A 20,295-nucleotide genomic window follows, 5' to 3' on the forward strand; every position below is an offset into this window, starting at 1 on the left:
GGAACCGGATGTCAGAGGGGAAGAAGCTGTTCCTGAATCGCTGAGTGTGTGCCTTCAGGCTTCTGTACCTCCTACCTGATGGTAACAGTGAGAAAAGGGCATGCCCTGGATCATGGAGGTCCTTAATAATGGACACTGCCTTTCTGAGACATTGCTCCCTAAAGATGTCCTGGGTACTTTATAGGCTAGAGGCCAAGATGGAGCTGACTATATTTACAACGTTCTGCAGCTTCTTTTGGTCCTGTGCAGTAGCCCCTCCACACCAAACAGTGATGCAGCCTGTCAGAATGCTCTCCACGGTGCAACTATCAAAGTTTTTGAGTGTGTTTGTTGACATGCCAAATCTCTTCAAAGTCCTTATGAAGTTGCCTTCTTTATAACTATGTTAACATTCATTTCCAGAGGACTAGATACAAAAGTAATTATGTAATGCTGAGGCTTTATAAGGCATCGATCAGGTCGCAAGGAGTATTGTGAGCACTTTTGGGCCTTTTATCTAAGAAGGTATGTGCTGGCATTGGAGAGAATCAAGAGGAGGTTGATGAGAATGATACCAGGAATAAAAGCTTTAGCAGTTGAGCAGCATTTGATGGCTATGGCCCCATACTCGCTGGAGTTTAGAAGAATGTGGGGGAGGGGGTCTCATTGAAGCTTTTCAAATATTGAAAGGTCTGGATAGAGTGGATGTTGAGAGGTTGTTTTTTTTTATGGTGGGGGAGCCCAGGACCTGAGGGCACATCCTCAGAATTGAGGAGTATCCATTTAGAACAGAGATGAAGAAAAATTTCTTTGCCGTAGACAGCTGAGCAGACAAATGCATTGGATATATTTAAGGTGGGAGTTGATAGGTTTTGATTAATCAGGGCATCAAAGGTTATAGGGAGAATGCAGAGGGGTGGGTTTGAGAGGGATAATTAATCAGATATGATAGAATGGCAGAGCAGAATCGATGGGTTGATTAGCCTAATTCTACCTCTTTGATCTTATGGTCTTATTATTCCAACATGGTAGTCCATGGTCTCCTCTACTGCCCTGATGAGGCTATTCCCAAAGTGAAAGAGCATATTTTGTCTGGTTAACCTCCAACCTGAAAGCATGAATGTCAATTTATCTAACCTCTAGTAATTTTTCACCCTTCTGTCTGTTGTCATTTTCTCTTGTTCCTTCTGGCTCCCCTCTTACCTCTTCTCTTCTCTTCACCTGGCTATCACTCCTCTGTGGTGCTCCTCTTTCTTCCTTTTCTCCCATTGATCATTCTTCTCTCCTATGATTCATTCTTCTCCTGTCTTTTACTTTTTCCTCCTATCATTTCCCAGCTTCTTACTTCATTCCCCAGCTCCACCCACTTGGCTTCATCTATCACCTTCTAGCTTGTACTCCTCTTCTTCAACCTTCCTATCCTTCCCCTAGAGGGAAAAAAAAGAAAAAAAAACTTACAAGCTGAGCTAATGTCACAGATAGATTACTGATACAATGTAAGAAACCAAGTTAGCTGAAATTATAATTCTATATTGAGTTCAGAAGGCTCCATTGTTCCCAGATGAAGATGTGTTGCTGTTCCTCACTCTTGCATATGGCAAAGAGGAAGGCACAGATGAATATTTCATGGAGGGAGTGGGATGGAGAACTAAAGTGTCAGGAAATGGCAGCTCAGGGTCGTGGCTGGGGAATGAATGTAGGTGCTACACTAAACGGTCATCCTATCTATGTTTGGCTCCGCCATTGTGGAGGAGACCACATTGTGGACACTGAATTCAGAATTCATTGCGCTGGGTTTGAATCACTGCTTCACCTGAAAAGATTGCTTGGGTCCCTGGGGTAGAAAGTAAAACATCTGACATGTCAATCCTGATAAAGGGTCTTGGCCCGAAACATTGAATGTTTATTCACTTCTATAGATGCTGGCTGCATTGCTGTGTTCCTACATCACATTTTATGTGTATCGAATATTTCAAGTCTAGGATCTGTTGTTAGGACCAGCAAAGAGGAACAAATTAGTCCTGACAATATACCGTAGAAGGTATAGAAAAGGAATAGTTAGAACAAAAATAATTTCTTTGATTGGTTGAAACTGGATGACCAATTGTGGCAGATAAGGCCTGTTAATATCAGAGCAGCAACCTTTCTAAAGTATTCCTGACCTGCTGAGCTTTTCCAATGCTTTCTGTTTTCATTACAGATTTCCAGCATCTGCAGGTTTTTGATTTTCATCGCAGTAGTCTTACCTCCCTCACCTCCCCCTGTTTGTTTTGTTTTCAGTCAGACCACAGGGGCAGACCTGAAGCTACAAGTCAAAGTCATGATCAATGATATCGATGTTGCCTGATATTTAGGAAATTAGATTGCCTGCGGATCGATATAAACTACCATTGTAATAATTTTCACGAAAACTCTACCTTCTGGCCTATGTTTCTCAGTTTTTATATTAACACAAAAAGCTTAGTGAGCTTTTCCAGCTCTCCCAATCACACACCATTCTGGCCAGCTTCAAAAGAATGTTCACCAGTCTGTTATGTTAATTTTCTTCCACATCTTCCAGGACTCTTTTATTTCTGAGTTCAGTACTCACTGTTCCAGCATTATTGTCATTTTCTCTCTCCTCTGTCATTCAGCTCCTCTATTCACACCTTTCGTGTGAATAGAGGAAGTGAGACAGATCAGCTGTGATTAACAAACTGTCATTCCCATCTCTGCTGGCACCACCACCACCACCACCATGTGTACCATTCAGTCTACCTTTGTCTCTATCCTAGTACAGTTATTCACTTTGACCTTTCTATCCCTTCCCCTATTCTGCAACTTAAAGGTGTAACTTTAAGGTGTTGAGAAGAAAGTCTAGGAGGGCTGTCAGACATAGGGTTTTTACACAGAGAGTGGTAGGTGCATGGAACACACTGTCAGGTGTGGTGGTAGAGGCAGGTATATTAGGGATGTTTAAGAGACTCTTAGATAGACATATAGATGAAAGAAAAATGGAGGACTATGTGGGAGTGAACGGTAAAATTAATTTTGGAGTAGGCTATAATGTTAGCACGATATTGTGAGCCAAAGGGCCTGTACTGTGTTATACTGGTCTATGTTCTGTGGTCTATTTCTAACATTTCTTTGTTCAGATTGAAAGACAATGATGTGAAATGCTAAATCTGTTTCTCTCTCCGCAGATGCTCCCTGATTTGCTGAGTATCCCCATCTTTTCTGAATATGTTACCTTTTGATACCAATATAACATATAACTTAACCATAATGTGATATTAACTAACCAGAGCTGTGTCTGTTTTAGTGACTCTGGTAAATGTTAATGGGACTGCTGAGAAAAATACACACATATACAGCTATATCCTGATTTTCCTTCTCGATGCTGCCATCAGGCAGGGGGTCAGAAGCCTGAAGACCTGCTCCTTCCCCATCAGGTTCTTGAACCAACCTGAAAAACTGTGACATTATTTCATACTATATCTTTTTTTCTCAATCTTACACTATCTTTGTTCCATTTCCTTGATTATGCAGGAAAGCAGTATTCATCATCAATGACCCCACCATCCAGGCCATGCTCTCTTCTCGCTGCTGCCATGTCAGTACCTCCAGTTGAACTCTGACTTTTTGTGTGTTTCCCCCAGCCGACATTCTGTGGTTTTGTATTATCATGTTCTCTTGTTTGTTTTCACACCCTATGTACTCCTGTCCTCACCCCTGCTCTGCTCCGGCTCTTGTATCACTGATTACGCTGCCCTCACCTGTTTCCCATTATTACCTGTATTGCGGATCACCTGTGTCTCATTGTGCTCTACCTATCATCTGCCTCTCTGTTTATTGCTTGGAGTATTTTAGTCCTGCGTTTTCACCTGTTTGTTGCCAGATTGTGCCTGTGAGTTTTCCTGATTTTGCTTTTTGGATTTCTCTGGATGTTTTGATCTCTGCCTGAACTTTGAAGCCAACTTTGTTTGCACCTCTAACACTCTGGCACACAGTTCAGAGGGAATGACATCACGAGATCCACACATCAACGTTGACACACCGACAGTTGGTTTCACCTTACTGAGAAGTCTGGAAATACAGGGTTACCATGAGCTGGCCATCCTTGCATAGTGATGTCATAGATTTTTGTCAATCTCAGATAATTCCTCTTTTTCCTTTGTATTTCAGAATTTGTTACTGGCAACTAGTCCACAAGTGTGATGTGGATCAGTTCTGCTGGGTCACAGTATGAAGATTTTTCTTCTTCAGTTGCCAATAGTGGAAAAATTGACAAGCCATCTGCATTGCTGTGTTGTTTGGTACCTGTGAACTCTATGCCGTAAGAGTGGACTCCTAGGAACAGTGCCCAACATAGTAACTGTGTAGCAGTAATCAATGAAATACCCTTCCTGGGGTTGAAAATGCACACAAAGGGCTGGTGATCTATTACTAGCATTAACTTTTATTTGTAGAGGTAGTAGTGCAACTTCTTTAATCCTCATACTAGACTCTCAGTTGATCTGAGTGAAGTTGCGTTCTGCACTCATCAGTGAACTTGAAGCAAATGCAATTGGACATTCAGATCCATCTTTCATAATGTGTGACAAAGCAGCTCAATGCCATAAGGGGATGCATGACACGCCATCTCATGGGCAGTGATGGGTTTCAATGGGTGAGCAGTTCTCCTGATGTCACTAGTCTCTTTGTTTACTTCAATGCTTTTTCACATCTTTCTGACCATTCCTACTTTGCTCCTGTCCGTAACAGTGCATTCAACGGATGGAACACTCTAGCAATGTTTGGGGGAAACCAGTGGTAGTCGTTTACAAAGTATGACCTGAGTTGTGACATATTTTCTGGTTTGGGCATCTGTAGCACTGCTTCAGTCTTCTCTTGTGACTTATGTAAGCCACACTTGTCAATGATAAGTCTACAATATGAAATTTTGCACTTAAAAAAACTTACATTTCTCTCTCTATTATTATTATTTATTATTCCAAGATGGCAGAGCAACGCAGCTTGCAGCGGCCACTTTGGAGTTGATTATCTGTTATTTGTGAAGTGGGGTGCCATGCGCAATCATAATCGATTGAAAACAGATGTGGGAGCATGGAGGAACATCAGGAACATCTCCAGGAAGACCTTCTTCGTTGCTGCTGCTGCTGTGAGGTCCGGGACTCTGCTGGGAAGAACAGGCCCCCAGTCCTCGGGGTCGCATTGCTGATAGCCGTTGGTGGGGCCGTCTTAATATGTTCGGCAGAGGATAGTGCTCGGAGAAGCTGTGCCGGAGGGGATGGTTTTCGGCTTGGAGGTTTGATGGACTCAGAGTCTGCTGCGGTCAGGTCGCTTTCGGTGTGTGCTGCGTCTATGAGGCTGGGTTCGACGGAGCTTTCATTGTGTGCTGCACCTGCGAGGCTGAGTTGGGCGGCGCCGTGGAAGTCCATAGCGGGGATATTTCCTTCTGCCGCCGGCGTGGGATGGCGAGTCTGTCGGGACCCTGGGGACTTGTGGAAACTGCGTGGTGATTTCTTTTGAACTTATAGTCCTTTAACATCTTTGGACTATTTTTACTGTGCCCATGGTCTGTTTTTTTTTTCAATTATGCTGTTGTTTGCACTGTTGCAACTATATGCTGTAACTATATGGTTTTGTGCAGGTCTTGTAGCTTTAGTTTTTGGTCTTGTTTGTCTGGTGGATTTGGAGCTCCTTTCCGGGGAACGTGCTAAGACGGTAGCGCGATATTAATATGCAGCAGCCTCTCTGGACTCTGGATTGGTGATTGCCAAACGTAATGTGGATTTTCTGGTGTAGTCTGTTTTGTCATGTGCTTTCGTGATATCATTCTGGAGGAACGTTGTCTCATTTTTTAACTGCATTGCATTTGTGGTTTCTAAATGACAATAAACTGCATCTTTGTATGCAGACCATACTCAGTCTGGTAAGCACTTTACCAAGGTTCTGGAGATGCTCTGCATCATTCTTGCCTGTCATGATAATGTTATCAAGGTACCATTGTATTCCTATGACTATCTTGGAGCATTTGGTCCATTGCTCTTTGCCAAATTGCTGGAGCTGATGCGACGCCAAAGATGAGGCCATTATACTGGAACTCTTCCTTATGAGTGTTCATTACGAGGAACTTCCTGCATGACTCCTCAATCTCCACTTGCAGATAGGCTCCCTGCCTGCCAAAGAAGCAAAAATGTCTTCTATTCGTGGCAGATGATACTGCACAGTATGCAGCACTGGGTTGATGATCACTTTCAAATCCCCACATATGTGAATGGCTCGGGCTTTCCCTTTCTTGCTCACTGGGATAATAGGCACGGCCCAATTGCTTCACTCAACCTTGGAGCAAATTCCAAATGCCTCCAACCTCTAAAGTTTAACATCCATTTTAAGACATAGTGCATAAGGCACTGGTCCCACTTTATGGAATCTTGGTATTGCTGGTTCATTCAATTAAGTTCTGGCCTTCATGCCTTTAAATTTGCCAATCTCCTTTTCAAACACATTCTCATTAGCATTAATCAGCTGTGCCAGGCTCTGGTTAGTGCTATCATTTGGGCTGTCATTGCCTGTTGATGTCACACTGAGAGCTTTGACTGAGTAGCAATCTAGTTGGATTTTTCTCAACTATTCACATTCAAAAAGTGCTGGCCCTCCACTTTTCAATACATAAAACTCTAAATGCTGTGTTTGGTCTCCATATGTCACATTCACTTTCAGTTTGTCTTTGAGAGGCACTTTTTCAGCTGTGCAGGTCTTTGGCATCAATGAGGTCTTCTCCAATGGTAGCTTAGAAAAGAGTTTGTTGTTGTCAGCCTCTGAAATGATAGACAAAGCTGACCCTATATCCAGCTGCATTTTCAGTTTTACAGCAGACACATCTATTGTGCTCCATATCATTTTATGGTCTCATTCAATAGTTCTAGACATGACAGCTTACCTTTGTCAGAATCTGTGTTGTCTGATTCTATTTCACCTTGAGTCACTTTATGCATTTGCTTAGTTTTGTGTTTGAAGTTTTCCACTCTGAGTAGTTTTTCTTTTTGGTTGTGCTTTTTGTTTGCCTTGCACACACTCTGTATGTGACCTTGTCTGTGACACTTTCTACAATATTTTTTTCTTTGAACCAACAGTCATGGGAGGATTTGCCATATCGATAACATTTTTGGCTTTTTGCACCACTCAGGGATATTTTGTGCATTTCACATTCTAAACTCTTTCTGTAGCTCTGCTGCATCTTTTGCTGCAGACTCTAATGATATTGCAATGGGCAATGCCCATTCTAAGATTAGATCTCTTTCTGCCAGTAGCCTCTTTTGAGTGCTTGGACTGTGCATGTTGTATAGAAGCCTGTGCCTTACTGCATTAGAAAGTGCATCACTAAAGTCATAGTACTGGGAAAGTTTGTGCTGTTCTGCAATGTATTCAGAAACGCTTTCATCATTTGAATGCTTCCTTTTGTAAAATCTATATCTCTCAGCTATTACCAGTAACTTAGGTGTCATGTAATTTTGTAAAATTGTAACAATTTCATTGAATGCCTTGTTTGCTGGATTTTCAGGAGTTACTAACTTGTGTAAGAGATTGTACGTTTTTACACCCAATTAAGCTAAGAAGCGTGGGGGCTTTCTTTTGCTCAATCATGTTGTTCGCCTTATGGTACAGTTCAACCCTCTCAATGTACAACTCCCAGCCTTCAACAGTGCTATCAAATTCATGAACTTCTCTGATTGAAGCCATTGCCACATTATTTTCACTTTAAATTTGCTAGTGTGTCTTTCACTGTGTACAATGCAGTGTACTCATGCGTCCTTTGTCGGCTTCCATGATGGCCTTCTCCATACTGTTTAACTCTTCCCTCTCAATGTCTTGTCTCGTAACTGTTGGTGCAGCTCGTGCTATTTTCTGACTTTCAGGTTCATATATATCACCAAGTTGTTGTGTAAGTGCAGCTACATATTAATTAAAATAAAACTCGCTAATGGGTGATGGCTCTAACTGGAATATTCACATTTCAGCGAGAGAGAGAGAGGGAACAATGTGTATGTGCAAACAAGAGATCAATGTGCATGCATAGACAACAGATCAATACACATGCATAGACAAAAGATCATATGTATTGCCAAGGGGAATTGTTGCTCTAAAATAAATAGATCCATACATTATAATTCCTCTCCCCCTGCCCCTTTCCCACTCTCAGCGCACAATAGAAACCCATATAAGAATCGGGTTTATCATCACACTTGTTTTTATTTCTGGGCAGCAGTACAATGAAATACATAAAATTACTACAGTGCTGTACATATATATTATATATATATATGCCTTTGCACAGTATTGTATGTCTGGTACAACAATAAACTTGACAGACAAAGAGTCTTGACCAGAAAAGGTGACTGTCTGCTTCTGCCTATAGATGCTCCCTGACCTGCTGAGCAGTTCCACCAGCATTTTGTGTGTGCTGGTCCCATTACAAGTGTCTGGTGCTTCCTACTCACCAATCTACATGTTATCCCCCATCACCTCTCTGAATTTACAGCAGATCATTTACTTAACTGTCATTGCCTCTGTAGAATTCCTGATCAGGAATATTAAGTGAATGACAAAGAAACACAAATTTCTTATTCTGTGGTGAGGTAGACAGGTAAGAATAACTTTAATGATTGTAGCAAACTTACTGTGTCAGCTGATGCTATGATACCCTTCCCTCTCTTCAAAGATTCAAAGTATATTTATTATCAAAGTACGTATGAGATTCTTCTTACCACAGCCAACCACAAAGCAAAGAAACACCATGGACCCCATTCAAAGAAAACCTCAACTGCCCTATGCGCACAAAAAAGAATAACTCACATGAACGGTAAAAAACACCCAGAATATAAAACAACAAACCACAGCATCCTTGAAACAGTTGAGGAATGTTCAGATTAGTTCAGTTCAGTTCAATTAAGTACTGTGTTCGTCATTGACTGAAGGCTGCAGAGCCAGTCCACCCCAATCAATATCATACAAAAAACAAAAGAGTAATCACAAATAAGAATCACATATAATATGAACTGCAGACCCTAAGAATAACTCTTCATCTACAACTCTTCTGGAGCTCAGTCTACTGATGATATCTGAAGAGGCAGATCATTTTTTTTCTGCTGAGTTGTGAGGTTTAACTTTTGATGTAAAACCCCGCTAATCAGCTTCTCCATTGATCTTGTGCTGTTTCACACTCCTCCAGCTTCCCACACGCCTCAGTGAGCAAACCTGGATAAACTATTTTCCCCTTCCCTTATATGGACTCTATGGCAGCTGTTTGATGCAATTTGTGACAGGTTACAATCAGAATATATGAATTGTGTTCCAGGTGGGTAAAATCAATTTCAGAAGTTACAATGCGTTATTTAATTGTGTTTCCAGTGATGAGGCAGTTTCAGTGGGATTACATATTCACATTGGGGGTTGGCTTCTGGTGGGAATACAACATTTTAATAGCTTCCCAGTATCTTCTCTCTGTTCAATACTTTGCCACATATAAGCAAACAAGTCCTTCATTCGCACATTTTCAGCACAGCAGTTTTGCCTGTTTGCATAAATGAAGTGTTTATTCTGAAAAATTTTAACTATTAGCATTGCAGAAGCTGCTGAGAATGAATTTCAGACTGAGAGCTGCCACATCATGTGAATAATAAAAGTCTAGACAATCAAGTATTATCTGGGTTCTTTCTCACTTTCTCATTCTCTTTTTTTCTCTTTCTCCGTCTTCCTCTCTGTCCTTTGTATCTCTATCTGTCACTGCCACTGCTTCTGTCCTTCTCTATTTCTCCTTCTCTCTTTCTCATTTTCCCTTTGTGACTGTGGAGACCACTGTCCCTGTCCCCCTGACTATTTCTCAGGATTGGAAAGGAAGTGGGGAAGAAGCCAGAATAAGGTGGAAGGAGGGAAAGAAGTACAGACTGGCAGGTGATGGGTGAGACCAAGTGACGCGGAACTTTCCAAACCTAATGAAGTACCTCGCCCCATAACACCAATTCCTTATTCCCCTCCACAGATGCTGCCTGACTTGCTGAGCTCCTCCAGCATTTTGTGTGCGACACTCATCACTTATAGCATCTGCAAAATCTCTTTTCTTTATGATTCGCATGGCTTGAGCTGCATTGTTTATAGCACGACGGGGAAAGCCTGTTTAAATCTGTGTTTTTAAAACTACCACAGCCTAATTTAACACAGGCAAATAGAACGAGCTTGGATGGGCACCTTGGTTAGCATGGATCAGTCGGGATGAATTTGAGAGAGTAAAGGTCCAGTGTGCCTAAGCTCTCAGCATGTGACAAATGCATCACATAGGACTCAGTCTGGTGAAACTTTATTGCTTCTATTACAATTATGGCCAAATTAGAGAGGCCGGACCTGTACACAATGTGGATGATGCGATGATGCTGATGGTAGAGCCTCTGCCTCAGAGTGCCCCAGATTCAGATTCAGTCCTGGTCTCAAGTGATGTCTATGTGGACATCGTCCATTTTCTCTGTGATGGTGTGGATTTTCTCTGTGTACTCTGCTTTCTTCTTCTTACACACTGTTTTGTATAATGAATGTATCATTTCCACTTTGGTTGCTTTATTAGGTACTTCCTGAATGTAATTCCGTGCATGTTCATGGTCGTCGGCCGTATCAAGGTTCAACGTGTTGTACATTCAGAGATGCTATTCTGCACATCACATTTGTGAAGTGGAGTTATTTCAGTTACTGTCACCTTCCTGTCAGCTTGAACCTCTGGCCATGCACCTCTGATGTCTTTCATTAACAAGGCGTTTTTGCCACAAAAAATGCCGCATAGCGATAATTTATTATTTTGTGCATCATTCTCTGTAAACTTCAGAGACTGTTAAGTGTGCACGAAAATCCAGAAGATCAGCAGTCTCTGAGATACTCAAACCACCCTGTCTGGCACCAACAGTCACTCCACGGTCAAACTCACTTAGATCACTTTTCTTCCCCATTCTGAACATCTTGACTATGTCTGCATGCTTTTATGCATTGAGGTAGTGCCACATGATTGATTGATTGGATATTTGGGTTAATGAGCAGGTGTGCAGGTACAAGTGGCCACTGAGTGTAGTATCTGTGTATCTATCTGCTATAGGAAAGTTTCTCATTGTACTGTACAATCATCGTACTTGAGCACATCATACTTGTGCATTAAACTTTACTTGACTTCACTCCCACATCTCAAAGATTGTTAGGTTAAGTAGACACTATAAATTGCATCTGGCACATAGCTGTGTGGTAGAATTGGGTGAATATATGACAACTAAAAATAAGATTCATGGAAGATTAGTGTAATGGGTGGTTGATTGTTGGTGTGGACTCTGTGGGCCACGCTGAATCTGTGTATGACTCTATTCCAGATCCCATACCACCAGAATCCTATACTTACTAAAGAGATTAGCTTTGTTACTGAAATTTACAATAAAATGTGTTGTTTTGAGCAAGATAGAACCAGACTACAGCGCACAGTGAGGACTGCCGAGCGCATTATTGGAGCCTCCCTGCCCTCTATTGTGGACCTGTACTCTTCCAGGTTGAAGAAGAGGGCAGGGAACATCATAAAGGACTCCTCCCATCCTGCGCACGGACTGTTTGATCTGCTTCCGTCTGGTAGGCGCTTCAGATCCCTCCAGACTAAGACTAATAGGCACTGGAGAAGTTTTTTCCCTACTGCGGTCACTTTGCTGAACAGTTAACTGCCGGTTAACTGTTGGCTAACTATTACTTGGATTGCACTACCTGTATGTATAATCTATATTTTCATTTATATTTATCATTATTATTGTTATGAGCAGAGAGACAACATCTGCCGGAAGTAAATTCCTTGTATGTGCATAGGTACTTGGCCATTAAAGTCTGATTCTGATTCTGATTCTGATGACCAATACAGTTCAAGTATTGTGTAGGAGGCAAGTGCCACCATGCATCCAGATCCCGTTTAGCATGCCCACAACTTAGTAACCCTAACCTGTACATCTTTGGAATGAGGAAAGATACCAGAGGAAGCTCACTTGGTCACAGGGAGAATGTCCGGACTCCTTACAGACACTGGTGGGAATTGAACCTCGACCGGTGTTCGCTGGTGCTGTAAAGTGATTGAGTTAAACTTTATGTTAACATACTGCCCTGAGGTGAACAGCATAAATGGATTCAATCAATAATCGTTGTCCATCTCAGTATTTATAGAGTCCTGGGTTCGGCTATACAGGACTGAGATTAGAAGTAACTTCCTCATCTCATAATTCTTTTCTCAACAGGAAGGGAAACATGAGGGAAATGAATGGTCACATGAGGAGATGAACTAAGCTGTGTGGAGTATTATCAAAAACATTCATCGTTTCGACTGAATAAAACCACATATTTTATTGTGACTGTAATACCTCAATTTGCAATGCAAAGTTTATATAGAATATTACAACAGAGGAGCAGAGCCTTCAGGCCATGATGTCTGTGCCAAAACTGATTACAAATTAAACTAAATCTCTTCTGCCTGCACATAATCCATGTATATCCCTTGTATATTTACAAACCTATTTGACACCCTCTTAAGCACCGCTACTATCTGTATAGTATTTCTACAATTTTCCTTGGTAGCCTATTTCAAGCATGTTGTGAAAACACTTCTTCACACTTCTCCTTTAAACGTTTTTCCTCTCACCGTTAATGTATAGTATTTGGCATTCCACCTGGAGAAAAGTTTCTGTCAACCTTATCTATGCTTGTCATAATTTTATCAACTTCCCTCACAGGTTCTAGAGCTCCAGAGTAAATCTTATCAAGTTTCCTCCCAGGCTCTGATCCTCCAGAGTGAACAATCTAAATTTGTCCAAACTCTCATAACTCTCACCGGGCTTGTTAGCCAGCTCTGCTAACAGTAATGTGACTCGGGTGAGAAAGCTACCTTTCATGAACAATATACATCTAGGGTTGGTGTGATTTCGGGTTCAGCCAAACAGGAATGTTGTGATGTTCCGATTAAAGGAACCTCGACCTGAGCAAATGCTGTGTAATGCTGTCCATACAGAATTATCAGTCGGATAGAAATAACAGATTGTACACTAGATAAAATTATAAAGGAAATATATTTTAAAATTTCAGCTTTATCAAATAGTGAATAAGAAAAAGAAAATAAAAAAATATAAAAGGACTCATAACAGTTAAACCAGTCCTATGTGCACAGATCGTTGGAGCTCGTACTGCAGTCAACTTTTACTCATGTGCTGGACCCTTGGTCTGCGTGAAGCCACATTCAGAACTTCCCTTGAAGTCCAACTTGAACAACTTAGCTCTCTCTCAGGGGTATTGACCCTTCATCCTTGGATCTATTCATCATCACAAACCACTCCTTGCAACGGGAACTCTCCTTTCCAGGACCTTCTGCGGCATTTTCCCACCTGCCCTCTCCTCAGCTCCTGCCAAAAGACCCCTGAACCCGACTACAGTCCCTCACAAAAATCTCTCTCTGCCCTGCTTTCTCTAGATTCCACCATCCTGACTGGCTGACACCACATTCAGCAGGGCTTCTTACCTTCAGCCAAAACCAAAACATTCTGACAGCAGGACACTTTGCATTTGCAGAAACTGTTAAAGTGAAATACCTACAGCACTGCCGTAGAAATGTTAACCAGGGCATTACACTGTCATTGTAGCTCATACTCCTTAATGTGCACTCCTGTAATAGGGCACCTGGAACTGCACACAGCACTCCAAGTGCAGTAGAAGTTTTAATGCAGCTGCAACATGGTTTCCTTAATCTTTTACTCAATATCCCAACCGATGAAGGCCTTTTCACCAATGTGTTTGCTCGCATGGCCTGAGGATGTGAAAGAGTTACAAGAGAGGTATTGAAAGCTTCTGCATACAAACCAGGAAGGGTGACCTGACATGGAGGACCTATATGAATAATCTTCATTTTTGTCTGTTTTCTTGAAGGAATTAAATCATCAAATGTGCTCACCTTGATCCAAATGGTTGTCTTACATGTAATTAGTGGCGTTCTTAAGTATTCAGCCTCACAATATTATTTGGCATGTCATTCTTTTCTCATTCTCATAAAGTAATCTTTTTCAAATATTACAGAGAATCTTGAAAAACTTGAAGGATGAATTCATTATGAAAATGCTAATTTGTTGTGACCTGGAACTTGCTGAGTAAATCAAGCTAAACATTTTACTGTCTTCCATTTATGTTCAGCAAGAAATCGTTCCATGGTGCATAAATAATTCTTCACAGAATTGTGTGTTACAATGAATAGGCCTAACAGTGCTTAAAGTGCTAATCGTAATAATAGTCTACGTACTTGACCTCAGCAGGATAAAAAATGATGCTATTAAACATAGCTGACAGCTTCTCATAAACTATTACAGATCTTAGTAAATCTTTCAGCTTCTTCTTTGCTTCATAAATATCTCTGGAGCCACTGACCATGAAATTTGGGTTCCAATGTTTAAGCTGTTCAGGGACAGATTCATTTTTAGTTTGCCGAACTGTATGTGAATCCCTAGTTGTATATTCACACTTCGGTCTTATTCAGGAAGATGTTATGATGTCTGAACTCTCATATGTGGAGTGAGTGGACTATGATGAGAGCTTACAGCAAACTAGCTCATGACATAGAATATAGGATGGAACATCAAAGGTAGAGGCTCCTTGGCCCATGACATCTGTGCCAACAGTGAGGCCAAATTAAACTAATCCCACGTGCTTGCACATGATCTATACCCTCCATTGATTCATGTTCCTTTCTAAGTGCTTCTGAAATGCCACTATCATGTCTGCTTCTAGCATTACCTATGCCCATTCAAAGCACCTGCCACTCCCAATGTACAAAAAAATCTTGCCTCGCACCTTAAAGCTATGCTCCTTAGTAGTTAACATTTATACCTGTGAAAATAACCCTGGCTATGTATCCTATCTATGCCTTTCAGAATTTTATATACTTCTATCAGAGCTCTCCTCAGCTTCTGAATCTCTAGAGGATTCAATCCAAGTTTGTCCAACATCTCATAGCTACTGCTCTCTAATCTGGGTAATATCCTGCTGAATATTTTCTGCATCTTCTCCAAAGTCTCTGCGTCCTTCCACTCCAGTTGGAGCCTAACTAAAGTTGCAACTTGTCATACTGAAAACCCCCACCCAATGCCATATACCTTCCTTACCATCCTATCTAGTCCTGCTGCTCACCTTGGACCCAGCTTCCTTCTGATCCCGTGCCTCTGTCGGGCAGGTCTGGCTGGACTGCTGCTGCCTGATAGGGGTTCTACCCCTTCCTACCCGTTGCGTCCATTGGGCAGGTCTGGCTGGACTGCTGCTGCTCGGTGGGGGTTTTGCCCTTTCCATCCATTGCTCCCTAAGGGTTGCGCACTGCACCTGCCCAGGTGTCTGTGACTTGCCCAGACCTCTGTTTCTGCCTGGGAGGCGGCCCTGCCCGGGATCCATGCAGCCCGCCCTGAGGACTCCTACCCTTTCCTCCTCTTGTTTCCCATGGGTTGTGCCCCACACCTGCCCAGGTGTCTGCGCCTTGCCCAGGCCTCCGTGTTTCCACCTGGGTGGCAGCCCTGTCTGGGATGCTCCTGCCCTGCCATGAGGAATCCTCCCGCCCTGCCAGGAACTCTGGGATACTCCCCTGCTTGCCTTACCCCTTGCATGCCATGACATCCCCATCCTGTCCTACTCCTAGTACTTCAGTGTCTGTGTCCTGCATTTGGGTCCAATCCTGCCCCTGTTCCTGACAAACAAGTGGCACATGGCCATATGAGATTGAACAATAATGGGTCTGTGATTTCTTTGGATGTCTGGGTCCACACTGAAGGGATCATCATTTGTCCACCCTATCCCACTAGGGATGTCTAGGGTGGGTATATGGAGCTTTTAGAGTAGAAATTAATTGATTGCCTACATTAAATGGACAACATAACAAAGTCTGTTGCACCTTGCTTCTGAAATTTGATTCCAGCAACATCAATGGAACTGTACTTTGGAAACTGAGTATAACATATGGAAACTGTTATTCCCACACACAGCCTGAGGACTAATTTGTTTGTTTCCAATCAATAACTCACATCAGAAATACTGAACAATTTTACCACAGCATCTTGATGATAAGCATTACTAACTAAAATCACTGAGAGTGATCTTCTTTATATCGTCCAGAGTTTGTTATCTAAAGAAAGTCTGTTACTTTAAATTTAGTCACATTTATGAATTTACAAAAAGAATAATCTCTCTTAATTGTTTCATTACAATTTATTCAGTAACAAATTTACAAGTAAAATTTGCTCTAAGAAACAAACAAATTTTATTTATTCACCCTCTAAGAATTAAGCAATTAGGTGTGCTGAATATTTTAAGAATGGAACATGCTATTCTTTTTGTACCACTGCATTCATGTTATTACCCTGTTAGTCAGAGGAGTTGGTCAATATTCCTGCTTCTGTGCAATGTTATGTTGTCATTGATATTCAGTCTATTAAACTGGAGACTTACATACTTCTGAATTATCCATGAAAAAATATAAATAATGCTGACATTTTCATAACATTTCCATGTTATCTGCATTTAAGTTAGTCTGTTGGCTCATATGTTTGATAGAAATTGTAAATAATGCAGGAATTTACAAATATAAGGAAATCAGAACTGCTTTATTTCTAATCATACTCTCAATGGCCACTTTATTAGGTACCCCTTATACTTAATAGAGTGGCCACAGAGCATATGTTCATGGTCTCCTGCTGTTGTAGCCCATCCACTTCAAGGTTCAATCTGTTGTTTGTTCGCAGATGCTCTTCTGCACACCGCTGTTATAGTTTTCAAATTAAAACAAAGTGATGACTTTTGGCAATATTGCTGAACAGTCCTCAGATTTGTTAAGGTTAAAACGCTGACTATTAGTTCCATTATTGGAGAGGAAAATAACGTGAGGAAAACAAACATTCCAAGGGGACAGTTTATCTCAACATCCATCTTAATTCCACTGTACTGTAATTACATGAATAATTCTACTCTGACAAGCATTACAACAGTAATATCACGAAACCAGGCACATTAATAATGTGTTGGGGCATCAGCACATTAATTCATTAAATTAAATATAGAATTAAAATTAGCTACCTTTCAAGACATCCAAAAGTATTTTCCCACTATTGGACTAATATTAACGATTACTATTTGGAATAACATTAGGTCATTGATATGAAATATTACCTGTTTCTCTCTTCATAGATGCTGCCTCACCTGCTGAGTATTGCCAGTCTTTATATTATTTAGATTAATTTGGGTGGTACAGTGGCTTAGAGCCACTGGCTCAAAGTGGTAGAGGTCTGGGTTCAATCCTGACCTTTGATGCTGTGTGTTTAGAGTGTATAGATCTATATGTCTATCTACTTATCTATGCAGGTCTATATGTATATATACAATATACAGTACTGTGGGAAAGTCTTTGCCACATATTTATCGCTAAGCTGCATAAGACTTTTGCATAGTACAGTATATTAGTTAATAGGAAGATGGATGGGAAACAGAAACAGAGTACTTAGTTTTGTAATAGCTCAGTGTTATTTGGTATATGGAAAGAAAAAATATACAGTACTGTGCAAAATTCTTAGGCACCTCTGCGAAAATACGTGTCTTAGACTTTTGCACAGTACTGTCAGGGTGTATCTATCTATTGGGTAATTTATGGTAATGTTTATTTCTTGCACTGTACTGCTGCTACAAGTTATAATGTATCAGTGATGATAATCCAGATTCTGATTTTGATTCTAATTCCTAGAATGCAGAGAGAATAAGAAATAGGATTAATGTAGAATTGCTGTAAATAGGTAGCTGATGATGTGATGAACTCATTGGGTTGTGAAGCCTTTTTCACATGGTTTAGTGTCATGATATTAGCTACATTTCTGTAACAGAAGAGGCTGATATGATCATTGGCCAGGATGGATAACAAGAGTCATGACCAGCACTTAGAAAGAGCAGGGCTTTGACAGAAATATTGATAATTCCTTTTCCCCTATAGATGCTGCTGAGTTCCTGCAGAAAATTGTTTGTTGCATCTAAAAGAACCTCAGTTACTTTAGCCCATTCAAGTAATGATGCCAATAGAGAAGATGTTAGTCTGAAATTTCCACCATATATAGTTTTGTATTCCTTGTAGAAGCATGCATTGAATACACAGCTCCAGCACTGTAAAGACCATTGTTTTCCAACTCCCTAGTGCATGGCCCTTTGCTTAGAAGAAACATGATCCCAGTGAATCAAGTCATTTGATGGAGAAAGACTGTGAAGATTAGAGGTATGTTTCATATATTATCATTTTTAAAAATTCATTTAATTTAAATATGCTGTAATTACATATTTTATTCAGCATTTTTGGGCTTTTCCACATGTATTGTATGTTTTCTTTTTAATATAGTAGATTCAACTTTGGGTAGATTTTGAATGTTGTTGAACATTTCTGAATGTCAAAGTTATACTGTATGTCAAATTTTAGATTTTCACTGAATAATTTAGTTATCATCAAAAGTCAAATTTTTAGGACCTACAATATTTTGCTATTTTGTTTTTTTTAATTGGTTTGTCTTATTTAAAACAGAGTTTGTCCTCCCTGGTGTTTCGACTAATTTTTTTTAGTCTTTAACAATATCACAAAAACAAATGCTTATTCCAGTTTGATTTGAAGAAGCTTCTTCCACACCTTACAGTCCACTACTGCCCCCATCTCAACCTTAATATTCTTTCCTCCAACTTTGGTTTTCTGTCTGACTCCCTTCCCTTTCAAATTCTTCATAGGTCCTAACTTGTGAGGTAGTGAAATTGTTTCATTTTCACTCCTGGCTATTTCTGGCATCTCCAAGCCTGAATGTTTGAAATTGCAGTGAGTAAAACAGTTCTAACTTATCTTACTGTTTCTTAGATGCAGGTTTATCAGTGACAAAAAATCACTGCTTTTTGAACACAAAGTGGCACACAAGTGGCACTGTTTTAAAAACTGTTCACTCAAAGCATGATATAGTGTCTAGCAGTCACATGGCACATACATGACTGATGCTAGAGAAGAAATGCTCAGCAATAGTCTCCCGCCCCAGTTAAGTGGCATAGTGTCCCAAATAAATTATGGGAATCCTGAAGGGAATTCTTGATTTGTTGTTGTTTTTTAAGAGCTGTCCCAAATAAGCTGCTGCCCAATAGAGAATGTGTCCTGGGTACCTTCAAGAAGACCACAACCTTGTTGTGGCTTGTAGACATGTATATGCCTCAACGACCTGGAGAGCTATGATGGCTGGGCTTTATCTTTTGATTCTTGGTAGGGTCAGCCATGCCAAACAGCTCAGAGTAGAGGCCAGATTGAAAGTGTTCCATCGGTCCTCCAAGTCTGGTGGTTCAGCTCAGGGCTAACAACCCTGACTGGTAAAATAAAATTGTTACAGAAACAGCAATAAAGAATCCCCCTGCATCTGAGTGTAATGATATTCCTGAGTCTCTACCCAGGACTTGCATGACTGACAGCAGTGAAAATTGAGAGAGGCTACTGACATGACGAAGGAAGCCTTGAACATCATGAGAGTTGTTGGACCTTCATTGCTGTCCAAAATTGCAATGGCATCATGGGCATTAAGTAAGTAAGATTCTGGGTGATAGGAATCCTTAATTACGGATGCTGCCTTTGTGAGGCATAACTGTTTAAAGATGTCCTCGATGCTGGGGAGGCGAGTACCCACGATGGAGCTGACTGAGTTTGCAACCCTCTGTAGCTTAATCCAATCCAGTGCAGTAGCCTCTCCATACCAGTTAGAATGCTCTCCATAGTACATCTGTAGATATTTACTATGATCTATCGTGACATATTGAATCTCTTAAAACTTCTAATGTAATATAGGCACTAGCGTGCCTTGTTTGTAATTGCATCAGTATGTTGGGTCCAAGATAGTTCAGAGATCAGACCAATCATAGACAAAAAGACCAAATCCAGGACCATCAGGCAGAATTTATAGGAACCTCCTGTTGATACGATTTGTCAGTCAGTGGCACAACACCATAATTGGATGATATGGTGTCATTTTGGGATGACTGAGACTGAGGAAGAATCTCCACAGAAGACATGGTTGCTCCTTCAGCATGAAACTAAAGAGGTGCAGTACTGTAGGAGGAGTGGATTTCAGAGCAATTACATGGAGGCACAGCTTCAATATCAGCTGGGTGTAGGAGACCCTATCACAGAAATCAATTTATGGACCATTTTTCATCCAAAATGAACCAAAACATAATTGATTAGGTATAATTACAAAGTTGTTTGAT

Source organism: Hemitrygon akajei, chromosome 21 (assembly GCF_048418815.1).
Source record: "Hemitrygon akajei chromosome 21, sHemAka1.3, whole genome shotgun sequence".
Classification (NCBI taxonomy): domain Eukaryota; kingdom Metazoa; phylum Chordata; class Chondrichthyes; order Myliobatiformes; family Dasyatidae; genus Hemitrygon; species Hemitrygon akajei.